The following is a 754-nucleotide window of genomic DNA, read 5'->3' as shown; positions in this document are numbered from 1 at the left end:
ATGTATGTATGTATGTATGTATGTATACGTACAGATGAATTTAGGTAATACACATTCACTCGCACACAGACATATATACATATATTTGTAAAGCGTAAATACATATATACGCATATATAATACATACATACATACACGTATACATACATACATACACGTATACATACATACATCTATGTGTTCATATAGAAGTCATGTATGTTGTAGCATGGAAATCTAAATTTACTTACGGAGACACCAACTGAGTATCGCCTGAGGAGATAAATATAGATCTTCTTATACAGGTAAATCGATACATAATTTAATTTAAACTTAACTTTAAATCCTGTATATACGAGGATCTGTACGTATCGAAATATTTGTAGCGATTATTAAAAAGCTGCCTAACCGTATTTACTCTTCCTTTTGACTCTTTTACTTTTTACTCTTTATATATTCATATATCAGGTTTCGTGGTGTAGTGGTTATCACGTCTGCTTCACACGCAGAAGGCCGCGAGTTCGAGCCTCGCCGAAACCTGCGAATTTTTTTCACGGTGGTGCACCAGCATGACCGCATAAAACACATAAAAAATAAATAAATATATATGTATATGCATTTGTAATGCAATTTGTGTACGCAAATATAGATGAAAGTATGTATACGTACAGGTTTATATGTATGCATGTGTATATATATATATATATTTTAAATTACTCATTTAAAATACATAGTCTATTGACTGTTTTTTACCCTCGCTAGACCACTGGTGGTA

At 32.0% G+C, this 754-nt stretch overlaps 1 non-coding gene across 1 annotated transcript; it reads left to right on the top strand.

Moving 5' to 3' along the window:
• Positions 1 to 446: 446 nt before the first annotated feature.
• Positions 447 to 519, top strand: Trnav-cac (transfer RNA valine (anticodon CAC)). The gene has a single exon. It is a non-coding gene; the product is annotated as a tRNA-Val (tRNA).
• The last annotated feature ends 235 nt before the right edge of the window (positions 520 to 754 follow it).

The sequence above is a fragment of the Octopus bimaculoides genome, unplaced genomic scaffold (assembly GCF_001194135.2).
Source record: "Octopus bimaculoides isolate UCB-OBI-ISO-001 unplaced genomic scaffold, ASM119413v2 Scaffold_258800, whole genome shotgun sequence".
In the NCBI taxonomy this organism is placed as follows: Eukaryota; Metazoa; Mollusca; class Cephalopoda; order Octopoda; family Octopodidae; genus Octopus; species Octopus bimaculoides.
Note: the sequence above shows the minus strand (reverse complement) of the source record. Positions and strands in the feature narration are given on the sequence as shown.